General features: G+C 36.8%; 1 protein-coding gene across 1 annotated transcript in view; it reads right to left on the reverse strand.

Moving 5' to 3' along the window:
* Nucleotides 1-17,419, reverse strand: part of LOC132094993 (cytoplasmic protein NCK2-like) — a 75,452-nt gene extending 58,033 nt beyond the window's left edge. The window contains exon 1 of the mRNA XM_059499701.1: nucleotides 17,236-17,419. The gene's annotated coding sequence lies outside the window, so the exon portion shown is untranslated. The remainder of the gene's footprint in view (nucleotides 1-17,235) is intronic.
* Between the last annotated feature and the right edge of the window lie 1,869 nt (nucleotides 17,420-19,288).

Raw genomic sequence — 19,288 nt, forward strand, 5'->3', positions numbered from 1 at the left:
AAAAGCAGACATGGTTTGATGTTTGCACGGCACGATGCAATGCAACACATAAAAAGACACTATAAGTCATTAAAATCAGTAATTATGTTCCCACTGCAGGGCTCCAAACAAAAAAATCGAGTAAGGAGCCATTGGCTCCTATAAGAAAAAACCTTAGGTGCCTAATGATTTTTTTAGGTGCCACAGAATAAAAATGTTTTATGCGTTTTATTTAAATTATTTATTTTACATTTTAACTTTTTAATACTGACGTGTTTATGTCTCATCTTTTCTTGACTTTATCAGCATTTTAATCCATCTTGTAGATGACCTGGTAATGAAGGTTCACTTAAAGTGGGAGCTAAATGTCTTTTCCAACTTGAAACATACAGTAATGCGTTGTTTATTACACAAAATCTGTACCAATATCATGGACCATAAGCATCACTTGGCCCCTGAGTATAGTTTGGGGTCCTTCTCAATGCATCCTGTAAATGTTCTCATACTCTCTTAAAAATAAAGGTGCTTCATGATACCATAGAAGAACCTTTTTTTCCTGTCCTAAATGGTTTCATAAAGAACCTTTAACATTTGAAGACAATAACAGATTATGAAAAGGTCAGAAAGAGATTGTTCTTCAAAGAGCCTTTGACTGAATGGTTCTTTGTGGAACCAAAATTATTCTGTGAAGAACCTTTTATGCTCCTTTATTTTTAAGAGTGCATGTCTTTCACACTTTCAGTCTGTTTTTCTTAATTAGTAAAATTAAATTGTATAGGAGGAGTTGAATCATGTAGACAACAGGTTAAGTAAAAATATTAAAATTCAATAGCTCATAAATATAGCAAAATGCTCCTCTTTATAGTTATTTTTCTAGCTGACTGATGAGCTTATGGACACCGAAAGGTTACTGAAGTTAATATTACGTTGCAATGTTTACAAGCTTTACACGTTTTCCGCAGTTTGAAAGTGTTGTACTGTAGAATCTCTTATAAAATATCCTACCTTTTGATGTTAATTCATGTTCATTATGTACTCTAGTAGTAAAGAGCAAGGTATGATAGGTTCACGTGCTGCTTGAACTGAGGCACTACTCGCGATCGCGCCTGCCACATTAGGGGCCGTTCACATGTCCCGTCTTTTGCACGCTCAAGTTCGTTACCTATTTCAAATGTAGGCGCGCGGTATGCGTGCGTGCTCATAATCCACACAGATGACAGATGAATCCACTCATATCCACACAGATGACAGCTTTACCTGTTGTAGTTTGTTCAAGTTATGAACGAAATAGACGCTGTTTTACTGCACTTTCTTTTCAAGTCTCCATCATTTCTCTCTCTCCCGCGTTCATCAGGTGTGTGTCGGCACTGCTGCGCGGCAGATGAGGACTGTTAAACTCTTTTTCCCACTAAAACTTCGATGTGCATTCTCTCAATGCGCGAACATAACAAAAGATGTGAATGCAAAACAATTAGGAAAAAAGGCATAACATGCAATTTTTTAAGAGATAACATGTAAATACATAGGCCTAGTCGCCAGTGGCGACCTCAGCAAAAACTTCAGTCGCATTTTAATATTTATGGTCGCAAATGCGACCATTTTAGTCGCAGTTTGGAGCCCTGCACTGGATGCAACAAATGCCTCATTTGTAATGGGTTTTATTGGTTTTGACTCGTCGCACCAGGACACAGCATTACAATATGTTAAGGGGCGCAACATTTCTATAACATGCTTGAGGAATTTGACCAATCACAACAAACTGGATAGCTGGCCAATCAGCATATACCTCGCTTTTCAGAACGAGGAGCTTTCAGAAAGGCGGAGCATATAAGACAGACAATAATGCACAGTATGTGGTTTTTTACCTGAAACCATATAAACACATTTCATTACACCAAATACACAAAATAATTTAATTTTTTAGTAATGTCATATGACCCATTTAATTATGATTTTGCCCGCTGATTTGTACTAGAAACAGCTTTTTTCCTCTTCAGATCTTTCTCTTCAAATTCCAAGTTTTGTTTTCAATTGTTCCTTGGTACATATTACATACTGTGGATCTACTCTGATTTTAAGAGCTTCTGGGAAGTCAAAACCAATGTTCACACCAATGGAAAGAGAGGCACAATGTAACCTAAACAATGTAAACTTAATTATTAGTTTTATTTATAACTTTGTGGTGCAAAATGGGTGTGAGCCCTGAAAATGATGTAACACTGCAGTCAGAATATGCAATATTTTCTAGTGTAGTGGCTGACTTAATAAAAAAAAAAACTAATAGCTCAGAAACAATGTCATTTACATTGTATAAGCACAATAAAATCTAATGCAAAAGCTAAGGCATATTAGCAATGATGCTTAATAATGACAGCTATGCCTAAGTTTGCAATATAAGCGTTACAGATTGTCCTGTGCTCGTCCACACCCTTAACACACAAAGGAAGTAATTTGACTGAGTTTGCTTTGTTTAGCTTTTGTGAAGTTTTTGACTGTGTACGTGTGAGCGTGTGTACGAATAAATAGTACGGTAACATACCACATCGGTCAAACTCCAGTCAAACAAAACAACAGGAGATTTGGCAACAGCCCAAGACTCTCGTCTCCACAGTGCAGGTTCAGGTCAGGTCATTTCTGTCCCATTCATAGTCATTTTTTCCATTCTCATTTATACGTACAGCACCAAGGCTCACAGAGATTTACCCCTCGGCTTCCAGTCTGTTACATCCATCAAAGCTGTGGCCCATACTCACATTCACAGCTGAGCAGTTCCAGGTTTGATGCTGTGCTGTTTAACCTCCAAGGCTAGAACCACAGAGCAAAGCCGTCTGAAAACACATCTAAAAACACCATAGGAAAACTTCTCATCATAAATCTATAAATAGCACTGATGTATGTATTTTTCCTCTTTCCCCTAGAATATCAAGGAAAATTCCCACCAAGAATGACACAAGCTGGATTCTCCATTTGAGGCAGAAGGCCAGACCAGAGTGTGAGGAAATTACAGTTGTGCAAATCTACATGGTCCAATGACATACAGTGAAAGTGTGTCCATGATAAAGACAAGGAAAAATCTTTTTAAAAATCTCACTTAAAACACGTCCCATGATTTCAGAAACATAATCTTTCTATTCATGTTGGTTTCATATGGTTTTTAAAAAAACAGGTAAACGTAATAACATATTACCCTTATATCTTGACTAAATGTGAGTGTACAGATTTAAAAATATATATGTTTTACTACTAATACTACTACAATATAAAGTAATTGTTTTTAAAATGTCATTTTAAATGTAATTTATTCCTGTGATGGCAAAGCCGAATTTACAGTTAGCCATTACTCCAGTAATCCAATTTAAAAAAAAAAATATTCTTATCAAAGTTGAAAACAATTGTGCTGCTTAGTATTTATGTGGTACATTACTTTTAGTAGAGATAAAAATACAGCATTTATTTGAAACTGAAATATTTTGAAAAAATGTCTTTACTGTCATTTTAATGTAATGGGTTCTTAATGTATTATTTCCTTATCTTTTGTTTACTGACCCCAAACTTTTAAACTATAGTGTACAGTATATTTGGAATGTATATGGATATTATATGGAATAATCGGCTTTATGGTGCAAAAGAGGAAATATGTGGTTGACTATTGACTAGAAGACAACACCTTATCAATAACAAACTTTTTAAAATAAACTTTATCAAAATTTTGTACTATAGTGCATATTTTTACAAGGTAAACTGTATTTATGCACCATTTATAAATTTGGAAATATAAAATTTTTGGAGTCGCACCACATGATTTTGAACAACCTTAAACTGATCTTGCTTTGTCATAAAAACACAGTCATGAGGGTCTACAGGGTTCATGTCTATATCATTTCTTTGAATCCGTTACAAAAGTGGTCCTTTGATGGCTTTCAAAAAGGGTTTTATACCATGCTAACTGCCTAAAAGCTGAAGTCTCTCAAGTGACTTTTATCCTCTTAGTCGACTGGTTGATGGACTAGTCAACTAGTCAAGCACATTTGTGGCATCGGCCCAATAAACACAAGCCACAGCTTCATCAGCAAATATCTTCATGTGCTTCCATGAGAGAGTGCCGTGAGTGAGAAAGCGTGTGTGTTATCTTTCTCTGTAGGACTCCTTTCCCTTCATGAATAAAGAAGAAGTATTTTGCACACTCAGCCAACATGCAATTCACATTGCAGCACAAGCAGGGCAAGGCCAGTGAACACAGTAGAGAGAGAGTGCAGGGTACTTACACAAAGCAGTGGGCTGATGGGATCTACCACTGGGACATGGACAAAGGGGAGTCTTAACAGTTTAGCTAAGATCAGACACACACAATCTCCAGACATTCGAAGACAGCACACTTATGGACCACACGCAGTCCAGTAACTGGTGCATAGTGCACAAAATATAGCAAGAGCTGCTTGAATTACTACAAACAATTTGGAAACTAAATATAGTTTAGCAGAGCTTCTGAGAAAAAAAAATCTAAAATTTGCCAGGTTAAATCTTTAAAGGCCCGATAAGTCTCTAGTGCAGGGTATAGGCAACGTCGGTCCTGGAGTGCCGCTGTCCTGTAGAGTTTAGCTCTAACCCTAATTAAACACACCTGAACAAGCTAATCAAGGTCTTCAGGATTACTAAGGCCTCATCCACACTGAGGTTTTGCTGTATACGCATACCTTTTGTATCGTATGTGTGTTTCGTCCACATGAATCCAGAGTTTTGGGAGAGTGAAACCAATATTTTTTTAAACCGGGTCCCAGAGTGGCTAAATCTGAAAACCCCGCCCTTCCGTTTTCATGTGGACAGCAACAAAAACATGAACAAACACTGAAATATTGTCTTTTTATTAACTAAAATTAACATAGATTAATAAATGTATTGTTCCATGTTCATTTTGTACACCGCACTCAAGGTTTATGCGCATAGTCCAAGTCTTCGCCATTTTTAGAGTATCTCTGTGGCAGAATTACAGCGCCACATACTGGTCTGGCATGTATACTACATCATTTTGTGTCAGTTTTGAGGTATCATGTGGACGCAGATATTTCTTGAGATGAGGGGGGGGGGGGATCGGATGGGAAAAGATCTGGCTTTGTATGGACGTAGACTAAGACTTCACAAGTGAGGGTTTTTTTTTTCTGGGTTGGAGCTAAACTCTGCAGGCTATCGGCACTCCAGGACCGATATTACCTAACCCTGCTCTAAGTAAAATCAAAGAATGATCTAGTGTCATTTCAAACAAAATTAAGCCAAAACAAAGTTTATTTGGAGTTTCAAATGGCTTTCCAGAAAAGTTCAACCTTTGAACTGTCATTGGTCCCTGGTGATTATGAAATAGGTAGGTGTGGCTCTGGGGATCCGCCTTCTTTGAGGTGGAAATGTTCTCTAGTTCATTAATTCTGTTTAGTCTGTCATACGCAAATACAAACATGAACACACTGTTAATGTTATAATTTGCATTGTAAAGGGCACTAAGACTTTTTTTATGTTTTATTAGGGCCCTATGATTTCCGTGATGCGGAAAATGAATACGGAATCGTGGAATCCAGTCATAAAAACATATTTCACAGTTTAATGCACAGTTTAATTCACAGTTTAAGTAGGTCATTGCACTTAAATCAAATCACAATATGGACTAGTATCTGTAAATATTAGGCCGCAAAAGTTGATTTAAATATGAATTCTGCATATTCTGCGTGTCTCTGTTAATGAATGGCGCGGATGCGCAGTTTCAATTACTACACGTATACTGAAGCGTGCGTGACGCTCACGGTGATTTCAGCGTCTGCTGTCTTACTAAGTGAGGACTAAAACACATGAACAACATCTCAAGAATGGTTCTGAGAGTCACTTCATGAGCATTTGATTGTTTGATTTGAGTAAAACCATAGACAGTAAAAGAAATGGACACAGCGACCCCATTGGATTCAACGGAGACAAGTGAAGTCAATTAGAAGCACTCACTTCCTGGGGGTCGGGCGTACTGCGCAGACTCAAACTGAACTTGATGACGTAGATGTCACGTGAGCAACCTGTAAGTCCTCTAATCGCTGTGCCAAGAGAAATCTGAATCACCCACCAAATCTTCCAGAGAAGGCGAGCGTGAACAGGAGCACATTTTGGTAAGTATTCTGATTAATTATCTCCCTTGACTTCATGCCTCCAAGTCCCTCCCCATTGCCTCATAGACAGTAAAAGATTGCCTGCGAGCTTCTCCTCCTGTCCATATGGTAATTTCTCTACTGTGCAACAAAAAGTCGCTGGTTATGACGCAATCGTTAGCCTATGTTTTACAAAAACTGCTTCTACGGGACCATAACGTAAGATACAAGGTAATGGAGCCTTTTATACATTTTCGTGTTTCTTTAGAAATAATTAATGGACAAATGGAGTCTTTAAACGCCTCAGATGTAAAGTTATTCGCTGTCAAAGTGACGCCAAAATGAATGGGAATCAATGGAATGCTAACAGCAGGTGGGGGTCCGCTAGCCAATGGCGGCGCCCAGGGGTGCTTCAAAAAAATATGAAACCTTGCCCCCCTGAGTAAAACTAGCGTCATATATCACATACACAAAACTACCCGTCAAAATACAAGTCTGGTTTGATTTCAAGACATTGTGCCTATTACTATTTTTCAGTAGAATGTACATAGCCTACTGCTGCTACTACTACTACTAAAATGAAACAAACATTATTGAGGAATGATCACACAACATTTGTTCCATGTTTTAATTTTAATAGTAAATCCCCTTTGTTTGCCAAAAAAATTAAGTTTGCTTAATTTTGACAAATTAAAAGATAAATTTAATTGATTGTAAAAAAAAGGAATAAATAAAGGTGTTTTGTTCATTCAAAAAATTAGACATGCTAAAACACAGAATTTAGTAACAATACAAAATATGGTGAGAAAAAATAAAACATTTCATAGGACCCTAAACATGTATTTTTTGTTAAACTTAATCAATTTATTTGAAAATGTATGTTTCATGATTTCATTTAATTAGACATGCTTTTTGGTTAATAAAATGTAATTTAACTATTAAAAATGAGTCAAGAAAATTTTAAACGAAAAAAAGAATCCAGAAAAAAAAGGAATTTGCAAAAATAATTAAAACGGAATTTAGGAAAAAATACAACCGAATTCATAGGGCCCTATTTTATACTGTAAAGCAATCTATCACATGTATTACACTTACACATCATGATCACATGCTTTCTTAACTACTGTTTTCTCAACACGGTCATTTTTGTTGTTTAATTCTTTTATTGAGAGAAAAGCCCTCCCATACATGAAGGAAAAAAAGAACTTTGCCATTAGTATATCAGGCCCTTAATCTGAGTTTGTAGGAAGTTTCTTTCACTGTCTATTGTGGCATCATTGATGAGCTGTGAACTTGGTTAAAGTGTAAATGGTTGGTCTGCAGAATAAGTTGCAAAGTGGACCAACCCTTATTCCAATAGTCAAAGTCTGACTACAAAGTTCATGCATGAGGGTTTTTGAATACATATTGATAAGCTAGAAGCAGTCAACTTAACCTTAGGCTACATAATAAACATAGGTTCTGAAGCTAAAATCTGGAGCAAGTATATCTACAATAAATTCTAATGCTGGGTCACAATGTTAAGCTTTAAAAAGTAGTTTCCAAGCATGAGTGACCTGCAGATTATGGCATGAATGAGGTCTGGTTAGAACATAGAGATTTAGGACAGTCTCCCAAAAGGTTAAAGAGGTACTAGAGGACAGAAAGAAAGAAAAAACCTTTGGGGAGAAGTAAGAAAGATAAACCAAGAGATAATGGTATTGTCTATCAGGCTCAGTCACAGTTTATAAGAAACTGGGTAAGAGTTCAAGCTGTTTTGTCTTTCGAAACAAAGGTGAAATTTATTATAGGAGAAATTTCACGGAAACTGGTGGCACTGCTGAAGCGAATACAACCTCACCCATGTTTAAAGTTCATTTACGAGAGGGAACAGGTCCGGAGATGGAGAACATGTAGTATCACGTAACTCTCGATGTAAACACAGCTTAATGATAACTTACGCTGGGTACTACAGTACATCCGTTCCCTGAAAAATTGAGATAAAGAAAGATTCCAGGGTATCAAATTCATTTTCTCTGGCTTTCCAGAAGGGATTAAGGTATCCTCAGAAAGCTTGCTATGGTTTTCTCAATAAGCAAGAGTGTGTTTAGTTATATAGGGACCAGGGCTGAGAAGGATATTAGATGATAATTATATATTCAATGTGAACTGATACAGTCAACTAAATTATAATGCACTTTTTATTTGCCCATTAGTGTGGATAGGTTAGTGTGGTTGGTTTCATATGAAAGTGCTTAGAAATAAATAATAAACCTCAACAGAAAAAAACTTCACAAGAGCTGAGAAGCTTGATCATTTCCACCAATCAGTTTGTTTCAACTGTCCACTTCAGAGTATTAAAAGAACAGCAATTTATGTTTTGTTTTGACAAAATTGTTTAGGTAACATTAGTTTTGCTTTAAATATATTTTAGCAAAAACACTCTGCTGTTCAAAAGTCTTGGTCAAAGGTTTTTTTTTTTAAAAGTTACATTTAAAGATGTTTATAAACCAAAATTTATCTCAATGTAGTGTACATGGATTGATGTTTATTTCTATGTACTGTACAGTGCCGTTAATTAGTAAATATCACGCAAAATGATTTTTCCATTTTTGAAATCTCTTGGGCAACAATGGCTGTTTGGTCAAAATTCTACCATTTCAAACACCCAACAGAAATATAGAGAGCTTGTCGACTATTGTTAAAAGGTCCTCAGAAACATCACCCCAAAAAAACACAACTGTTTATTTAGAGATGCCAAAACACTTTTACACAATTGGATTCATGCAAGCAGAAAACCAAGCTAATTAAATGAACAGGAGCAACAGCCATCAGCACCGCTCCAAACAAACCTTCTGACAAAACAAAGCAGCAAACACTTACTGCAACAACAGAATCAAACTTGACAGTGACAGCACACAAAGCTCAACTTCCTGCCTCTTGCTCTCCGTCCCTCTGGTACATCTTTGTTTGGTGTGTGAATCTCTTATGTGAACTCCTCTGTTCTTCCTCCTTTCCATCTATCGCTCTCCCTCCCTCAAGCTCAATCTCCTGTCTCTTCTTCTATGCGGTTGACAGCACAAATTTGTGGTCATGACCTTTATTTCAGAGGCTGACTATGAGTGGTCAGGCCTTGGGCTGTGGAGCTCTGAAGCAGTCACAGATATCCACACACAAACACACAGCCCCTGGTTACCTATTCATAGACAATTAACCTCCACTGTCTCCAACATGTGCCTATGGTCAACACATCCATTTCAACATCTGTCTATGTTCTAGCTTCTAAAACACTTGATATACAGATGTCTGTCAGAGTACATTAACTGATCAGTGTATTTATTTTTTAAATAAACATATTGATTCATCATACAAAGTAGTGTTGTCACGGTATCAAAATTTCAGTATTCGGTACCGATACCAGTGAAAATCCACAGTTCTCTGTACCAATTTCGGTACCAAAGCAAAACACAAAAATATGCTAATTAAAAATAAAAATAACTTTTTAGCACTAAAAAGTGCCATTCTTTATACTTATTTACAACTGTGTTTAAAGTTTTTCTACAAGTTATATAATTATGAAAAACAGTAAACAAGTTTCACCCAAATTTAATTTGTCTTTTAATTTATGAAATTTAAACATTTTATTTTTGGTAAATAAAGGGGATTTGCTATTAAAATTAAAACATGGAAGAAATATTGTGATTTATTTCTTTAAAAAATAAAGTTTTATAACTATTGAAAGTTTTTTTCAACAGTAGTAGCAGTATCACATACATTTTACTAAATAATAGTAATATTTCTAGCACAATGCCTTTATGTAAAAATTAACTTTTAGGCCTAATGAATGCATATTTGTCATTTTAACTGAACTTAAGACAGGTGGTGATGCTTAAGATATTTTTGGTCATTGGGGGTTTCTGTAAAAAAATAGTAATAGATCATATTAATTATTATTAAAAGATAATACTACTACTAATTCTACTATCATACCAATGTATATACAATGCACTATGAATTGATGAGCTGCTGGGTTCATGAATATTAATCACGTTGTCTGCGTTCGGTCAAAATGATTTGCTGAAATCAAAACAGGGACGGTAAGAGATCAGCGCCAGCCAATGAAATTGCCATTTGCGCATTAGCTCCGCCCACTACTGGAGAAACCGGTATGTCTTCTGCTTGTTCGAAAATAAATATGAATAATTCTATATGAACTCCATTATTTTGACAGGAGAAGACAACAAAGAATAGTTTACATAAAGCGTGTCGATTCAGCGTGGTAAGACTCTCGCTCTCTCTCTCTTTGCATGTGTGAGAAACAGCGCTATCAGTAAAGCGACGGTGAGTCGTGCACCTTCACAAAGAGTTTACAGAGCATCAAATACAGGTGCGCTGTGCGTCCATTGAGATGAACTGAAAAGTTCAGTTCGCTTGATGGAGAGAGAACTCTGAAGCTCAGATGCTGAAATTAATGCAAGCGTCATGCGCTTCAGTCTATGTAGTAAACAAACCCGCACGTCTCTGCCATTCATTAATTCACACAGAGAGGCGCAGAACACGGATTCATATTTCAAACAACTTTTGCGGCTTAACATTTACAGATACTGGTCCATATGGAGATTTGAATTTATGCTAACTTTGACATTCTTTTTTTTTTAATTCCATGACTGTCCATATTAAATGTAAGTTTCATTTTCATGACTGGATTTTGAGATTCCGTCCTCGTTTTCTGCTTCGCGGAAATCATAGCGCTGAACCGGGTTTGAACGGGACCTCGGTCCTACCGGTACTTAAAGAAACCTGGTACCGTCACATAAAATTTTTTTTAGTACCGACTTGGTACCGAAGTACCGGGTCTTTTGACAACACTAATACAAAGTTGCTATAGAGGTTAGAGGTTATAGACAGAACAAATAGACAAGAGTTAGTTTTCGGTGGCATGGTCATGGATTCGGTTCACTGGCCAACTGACGCATATTGCTAAGAAAACTGGAAAGCACAAAGATCACAGGTTCCAATCAGATTGTACTAGAACTTCTGCAAGCCAGGATGCAGAATGTTTTATCAGTCTGCCAGGAAACACAAGAATGTCTAATAATATTTCATCATGATTTCTCAAGACAAAATCAATTCAATAGCTTTATTAAATATTTATATTTTATCCACCAAAAAGTAATTTGGTTCAATCAACAAACAAATGTAATTATATATTAAAAAAAATATGTAATTATATTTATCAAATTATATAGGCCTTATACAGAAAATAAAAGTTAAAAATGGAAAAAAAAGGTGCATGCCTCATGCCACAAACACAAATAGGGCTAAGATGCAAGACAAAAAAAGTCAAACTGAAGCAACGTTTCGACCATCAGGACTTCGTCAAGTCGAAATTGTTCAGGTTGTAGTGTCATGAGTAAAATTAATAAATCAATAAACAAATGAAAACAGTGATTTGCCATCTTATAGCCCCAGTCAGCCGAATAGTGTCTTCCTGTCTAAGTGGGGGTTTATAATTACCTGCAAAACAAACCAAATTTTTTCATAGTTCTTGCTAGAGGAGGTCTGACAGTAAAAAGAGTGATCAGAGGATGGATGGAAGCAGCAGCCAGGGCTGCAATCCAGCAAAGACGAAACAAAGCCAGGAAGAGAAAGATGCTCTATACAGCTATATAAGTCTGTGATAGTCCCTGGAAAGCTTGTGAAAGAAAGAGGTTCAGCCAAGGGACAAAGTCTAGTTCAATTTCCCAGTGAGTTTTCACACGGTGTAGAGCTCCTCTGTTAAAATCTCCTTAACTGCTAATAGTTACTCTTAAGAACATTCCCCATGGTCAACAAACCTTGCTCCCTTAATGAAAACACAATTAACAAAACAATGCCCTCGTTAAATAAATTGCCCTTTCTAAACGGATGCCACCACAATGGCACAGAACACCCAGATCGAAAACAAAATCTGCATGGAAACATAGCTAAAGGAGGCTTTTGTACAAACATGGAAAAAAAGCCTGACGATGAGCTATAAACTTTGTCTTTTGTTGAGAATTTTGTCATATTTAACAACTTTTCATCATCATTTTGTCATGTCTACAAGCCAGTAAACCACTGTCTTAGGGTGTGTACACACTTCACGTCATTTTTGGTTCGATTAAAACGAACTCTAGTATGATTGCCCTGTTAGTGCGGTTCATTTGAGTAAGTATGAACAAAATGAGCAGAGGGCAAACTTGGAACCACGAGGAGGTAAAGTGTGAACGTATGACTATGCCTGTAGGTTCGGTATCTTTAGGTTTGCTGTCAAAACTGCCAGTGTAAACGCAAAGTGCATCAAGACCAAATGTATCATATTCTTTTTTGGTCCGGACCAAACGAACCAAGAGAACCGGACTACAAGTGTGAACGCACCCTTAAAGTTCTAAAAATATAACACAACCTCATGGCAATTCAAAATTATTTTATGTTTTGAATAATTGGAGGCTAATTCATATGATTTTGTTTTCATTTTACAGTACAAATTCATATGATATCTCCATCTCATAAAATAGTTATCTTTTTCCATAAGACTGCATTGAATTATTGCCTATATGAGACTTTCATACAGTCATCTTTCCCAGTGGCTTTGCAGGCACTGAATATTCCATGAGGGGAAAAAAGCGTAGTTTTTTGCTGATTAAGAGGAACAGTCTCTGGAATAATGGTCCATGATCGCTTTCACAGTCAAATCTCTTTAGTCTCCACGTATGACCTATAAAAAAACAGTGCTAAAGAGAAAAAAACATATGTGGCCTTTCAATCCCATCCAACCAGAGGAATAACACATTTCAGGAGCACCGCATTCTGCACAGGATAAATCCTCTTTCTCACCAGAGGCACGTCAACCAATTCAGTTCCATCATTGCTAAAATCAGCTGTACGCATAAAAGCCTCTCCAGATTACAAATGATTATGGTAAAAATAACAAAACCCTGGCCTGACCTTTAACCATCATCTGTGCGCTCTATAAGCAGGGACATCTGTCTCAGGGGCCAGCAATCTGGGCCTTCTCTTTCTCTTATTTTGGGGAAAGATTAAAATTTTCTGTAGGTCACCAAAAAAAAAAGCTATTTCCAGCTAAAAGTCACAAACTCCACTGTGACAATGTCGCAGATTGCAAGCCTTTCTCTCCCCACATGATCTAAATTTACAGAACAATGATACGTGGGATTTTTGTTCATACCATCCAGATCCATTCTGTAGGTTTACATCAAGAGTTTAAAATAGAGTAATTTCACAAAAATGTGAGCACCATGAACATCACCTATACAAACTTCTAAACTTTTAGTGGACATCCACCCAGCGAGGGAAAACGCGTAGCTTTAACCACCAGTATGTGATAAATCAATACATTTACAAAATACTATACCACAAACTATCTGCGGTTACGCCGAATACTTGCATGACCCTGCCAAATCCATAAACACTATAATTACAGCCTTTTATAGAAAAGTTCAAGTACATTTAGGCCAAAGTTCTGAGGGAGCCAGTTGAGGAGATGTTGGCGTAAACCAGCTGAGAGACGCAGAAAACACTTGCCTTGCAAGATTTTTAAGCCGGACACAATTACCAACCAACGTGAACTATAATTTCAAACAAATCATGTCTGGAACTGCAAAACCAAACATGTCTCTTATTGACTGACTCATCTGTAAATCACCAAGTACCGCATTTCTGAACGAGGGCTGACAGCACTAATAGATTTAAATATCTTGCCTTTACAGACTGTAACTTAATAACATACAAAAATGCATAAATGATGGCAGATTCCGTCATTCGAAGACTGTGGACATACCAGTGAGCTATCTCTGAAAGTTTTAGTCATGTGCTAGAGATGGCAAAGCTCAAAATTGCCTCAAATGGAGAGGAACGCTTTGACTGAACAGTCTTTTGTTTGGGGACTGGTGGCTGGTACTGAGAGAGAAGCGTGTGCACAGCACATTCCAGAGCCCTGGTCCAGAAAACAGCACATTTGTAAATGAGATCAGTGACAGGAGCACTCGGGACATTTTTGGACTATTCTGGGACTATTTCAGGACTAAAGGAGAACTCAGATTCCTTTCTTATGCCACAGGGATAAAAGGAGGAGCACACTGTGATGTCAGTGTTGTTTTCAAATTTAACCTAATAAGTAACACATTTCAAAAGATTTTACAACTGTTCTTAAATATGAATTAGGAAAAGATGCTTAAAGGGACAGTTTGCCCAAAAATAAAGATTCTGTGGACCACTAGCAACTGCTCGGCCACCCTCTACATTGCGAGTCAATCATTCGCAAACGTGACTAAATCTTCACTCTGGGTGCTAAATGATGTCTAATATTAGCCAATGGCTAATAAATTCTCAGATTTTACTCGCCAGTGTGTGAGTTTGAGGCTAAGTATATGTTTAGCACATGTATATTGTCACTCGCCAAACACTCTGACTGAGCATTTCAGAGTTGCACTCTCAGTCAAGCGATTTGTACTGTTTTCCTGTTAAACTGATTGAATGTGCATCGCACCTGCATTTGACGTACCGTAAACTCTAGTGTGAAGGCGCACGACTCGCCGTCGCTTTGTCTCACACAAACGCACAGAAAGAGAAAGAGAGATAGAGAACTGACGCGCTGCATGTAAACTATATTCTTTGATGTATTTTCCAGTAAAAATAACAGCGTTCCCTTGGAATTCTTCAGCTTTTAAGAACTGCCGGGTTCTCCAGTAGTGGGCGGAGCTAATGCGCAAATGGCAATCTCATTGGCTGCAATCTCAGTCTCTGTTTTGATTTCATCAAATCAGTTCGAATGAACGCACAAAACCTGATTAATATTCATGAATCCAGCAGCTTATTAATCCTTAGTAATACTTGGTGCGTTTTATATTTCGTATTAGTAGAATTCGTATCATTATTATCTTATCAGTATTTTTTTTTTTTACAGAAACACTGTATGACCAAAAAAGCACCACCCCCAGTCTAGTGATGTTCATTTAAAATGACTAATATGCATTTAAACATGGTTAACAAGTTTATTTCTAATTACTTAAGTTCTATTATTAAATAATACTTGATTATTATAATGCTTGACTGACTGATGTTAAGAGTGTGCTTTCAGATATTTAAAAGACTGTGCCATTTTACACAAAATTTTATATATATATATATATATATATATATATATATATATATATATATATATATATATATATATATATATATATATATATATATATATATGTATATGTGTGTGTGTGTGTGTGTGTGTGTGTGTCTTTCAAGTAAACAAAAAGATTTACTAGCCACTGGGGATTAAATTGCCACAGTGTGCATAAGAGGGTTGCTTGGCTACCAACATTCTTCAAAATGTCTTCTTTTGTGCAAAAAAATCTCATATGAGTTTGGAACAACTAAGGGTGAGTAAATGACAATTTCGGGTAAATGATTAAAAGCTGCACTGATAAAAAGCTTTTTCTGTCAATAGAAAAATCTAGAAATTTTCCATAACATCTGCATCAAAATTCCCTGACGTTTCCAGATTTTCCTTGCCATTGGGATCCTGTTTATGGCAGAATGTGCCTGGTGAATTACGTAAGCGCAGTTATGTTGTCTTTGTTGCGCAATGACAGACACTACGTGACACTTACATATGAGTTTCATAATGTTCAGTCGTCATGCCTAAGATTCCACTTACCTGTCAAAGCAAGGCAGAAACGCTACAGATCACGACTCGTGAAAGAAACGTCAGTAATGGGTGTGATCAGAGTGAAACCTGAAATCAGTCGAAACTGAAATTCGACATATCGTACATTATAATCGATACATAACTCAAACAAGAAATCCAAAATATGCTGAAACACATACGATTTGGGAGTTTTGTAAATGTGATAGGAATACAACACAAGTACCAGCGTTGCGTAGTAAGTATAAGCAGGTTAGCTTTTCCAATCCTCTAAGGATGTTTCATGAGAAACTATAAAAATAGGATTATTGTGTTCAAAGTAGCCCAGTATTTGAGCCACTTACAGCACATAAGCCGAGGAGGCGAAATCCTGATTCCTGACTGGTGTAAAATTCATTTATCATAATACTAGGAAGTGTGCAAGTACCAAGAGTCTGTGAAGGGGAAATGGAAAGGAATAGATAGTATCAAGAACCTGACCATAAATGTAAAAAAAAAACACAACAACTGTAAATCACGAGAGACGCCATGTTTGCTTTAGGCATGAAAGAAACCATTTGAAAATAATAACAGCAATCAGACAGTGTATTAAATGTAATAAATCTTTCTTTGGGACCCAACTTTTCAAATGATCATCTTTAACTGTATTTAGCACATTCATGTGGCATCATTTAAGCAATGTCTTCATGTTATAAGGACAGCTTAAGGGTCCTGAAATATGCATTGAACATTAACCACACGTTCTTCAAAGTATGACTTAGTATAGTAATGTTTTTTTTTTCTGTTTAGTGTCAATTCCAGTGCAAAAAAAATTATAAAGTAAACCGGAGGCATATAAAATACATCATGAGGTTTGAAGACCATTTAAGCCAATCTCACTTTACATCAAAATCCAAGTTTCATTCACTTCCAGTGAAGTAACGTTCACTTCTTGCCATGCTTATTCATTCATAACACTCTCACCTCAGTCAATAACATTTATATATAAACAAAGTATAAACTACACTACATCCAATCATCCCTCACGGCTCTGGATGTATATCAGGGAGAGCGGCTGTGGCTCCATGGCGCGGAATGACAATGGACATTCTCAGCAGCCATCATTTCATTCTCTCTCTAATAGGATGCATTAAAACAAAGACAAACCAAAAGCGGAATTTAAACTATATCGATCAACAGATGATCCTCATTGTTACACGAATCTGTGTCAAATCCAGCAACTTAAGGAGGCGGTTGAAATCTCTATTGTGGCAACAGAGCTGTTAAAGACAAAAGACGAGCGCGAGAGAGACAATCACTCAAAGTGCTCCTGTTTCTTTCTCATTTTGCAATGCACCATGTGCACAGACCCTCTCGATATAGAAACTAAATTAATACAGACGCGATAGTGATCACAGTTTTTGCTCGGAAAGCACACCAAGGCAACTTTAAGCGAGCCTTTATTACTCTATTTTAGTGTGTTCTTCCTCTTACCTTGCTGTAACTCCTTACAGATCGGGCTTTAGGAAAGCAGAAAAACACACTCTGTTTGCAGACTTGGATTGGTGGGACGATCCGTAGCGAATGTTAATCCTTTTCGGCGAGTTTTTGTCCGTGGGCCCAGGCTGCTGCTCTCTCTCTTACCCTCGGTCTGTTCAGAAGCTCTCGCTCTCTGCCAGCGCGAATCAATGCACGGGTGACGTCACCGCTGCCGAGAGAGCGAGGAGGGAGGTGCGCGCGAGAGCTCTGACGGTGATGTTGATGGAGGAGCTTCTCAGATATTAAATCACATTATACTTTTTATAGTGAATGATATACTAATAAAGTATGGTAAAGATTCGAAAACGTGTAAGTTACTTCGTCCACGAGAGCAGTGCAGATGTCTAATAAATTCCAGTAGCCTACATTTTAACTGAAAGATGCATGCTTACTGAATAAAAATCATTAATAATATAGTTGAATGACTTACATTATTCTCTCTAAAAAATAAACTATTCCCCAAATATATAATACAAAAAAAATATTATACAAAATACAGCCACTGGCGCTGATAGCCTTGTGGGCAGCAGGCAGACATGGGTGTCCCGAGTTCGAATCCACTCGAGGAAATTTCCTGATCTCTCTCCCACTTTGCTTGCTGTCAGTTCTGAATCTGATCAGTCCTATCTAATTCGGAAAATGGCAAAAATAAATCTTTTGTAAAAATATACTATAAATATGTTGCATTTTTAAAAATAAAAAAATAAATAGTATTTAGTTAAAACAATTAATTGAATTAAACAGTTGTAAAGATTTCATTGTAATATATTTTGGTTTAATTTTTAAATTAATAAAAAAAATCAATCAATGTAAATATATTATTAAGCAGTACTACAGTAGTACTGTATATAGCTACTGTATATGCAGCAGTAATCTATATTTATATTTAAATTACATTTTTGTATCTAAGCAAAACAGAAATCTCTAATTTATTGCAGTAGCCTACATATGGACCACAAAACCAGTCATAAGGGTGAGCCGAATTGATGTATGTTTTATTAGAATAAGACAATATTTGGCTGAGATACAACTATTTGAAAATCTGGAACCCGAGGGTGCAAAAAATCATTTAATATTTATAGAATATCTTCATGGAACATGATTTACTGAATATCCTTATGATTTTTGGCTTAAAGAAAAATCTCTAATTTTGACACACATAGTATTTGTTGGCTATTGCTACAAACCTATGCACGTATAACTTATGTTTTGTGGTCCAGGGCCACATTAACTTTTGCAGTTCACTCTACCAAAACAAAGAGTTAAGGATAGGGTAGTACACAGATGCTTCACAGGTTTTAAAAATCCTTCATGACACAAAATAGGGTCACATGGTGATGCTGACAGGCAGGGGCGCTGCCAGGAATTTTGGGCCCCATGACAAAAAAATCAAATTGGACCCCCTCTGAGCAGCTGTTGTCACCACATCTCTAGGACATAACTGTCCCATCAAAAGCTTTACATAACTCTAATCAAAGGCTTGCAACTGTCTTGCTTCTTGTAGTTCAATACTAGTACTAGCACAATATTCACTGCTGGTGATTTGTAATTGGATGTCTGCATACAGAATGTAGTTCACTATTTGATGCAAGATTAAAAGCCACCAAAATGTCCTTAAAGCAACACTATGTAACATTTTGTACCTTAAAATAATGTTTCCAAAATCGTTTCAGTGGTTCATCAAGTCATAACAGGGTGAAAGGCACTTAAGCCTCCCTGGAGTCCCTGGAATGATGCTAAGTCATTAACACAGTGTTGCTCGACTTCTTCACTGGGACAGGGAGGGGTGCAGTTATGGGGAGACTGGGGTGCTGCTGACTCATCTGTTGTTAAGTCTGCTAAAAGGGGCATGGACAATGATTTAATATGAATATCTTGCTAAACGTTTCCCTGCACTGATTAAATGTCGATGGAATGTAGGCTAACACTAGCCTGCAGCTTGCTAGCTTATTTCACTATGGACAACAGGTTAATACCACTCATAGAGTCATTTGAGTCTTTCATAGTT

This window comes from Carassius carassius, chromosome 19 (assembly GCF_963082965.1).
Source record: "Carassius carassius chromosome 19, fCarCar2.1, whole genome shotgun sequence".
NCBI classification, from domain to species: domain Eukaryota; kingdom Metazoa; phylum Chordata; class Actinopteri; order Cypriniformes; family Cyprinidae; genus Carassius; species Carassius carassius.